This window comes from Egretta garzetta, unplaced genomic scaffold (genome assembly GCF_000687185.1).
Source record: "Egretta garzetta isolate BGI_Z169 unplaced genomic scaffold, ASM68718v1 scaffold27, whole genome shotgun sequence".
In the NCBI taxonomy this organism is placed as follows: domain Eukaryota; kingdom Metazoa; phylum Chordata; class Aves; order Pelecaniformes; family Ardeidae; genus Egretta; species Egretta garzetta.
Genome location: NW_009260400.1, coordinates 864,539 through 864,863, shown reverse-complemented (window position 1 = coordinate 864,863; position 325 = coordinate 864,539).

The window sequence follows — 325 nt, the reverse complement described above, 5'->3', positions numbered from 1 at the left end:
CCCCTGCAACCACCGGCATCGCCAAGCAGCGACCGCCCCCCGAGCCTCCCCCCAGACTGAAAATCCGGACCCTGAACCAGCGCCCGGGTTTGTTCCGTGATGGCGCCCGCCTCGAACCAACCCGTCATGTCTTGTTTCGGTGGGAGAGCGGGGTATTTCGGTGTCTTTTTAATTCAAAAGGAGGAAGGAAAAAAAAATAATAAGCACCCTGCCAACGGGAGCCCCTCCACCCCTCCATGAGCCTCCCCCTGCACCTGCTTCCCTATGGGATGCAATTACCCCAGCCACGGGGTGACGCGTTGGAAGAGACGGTGCGGGGGGGCTT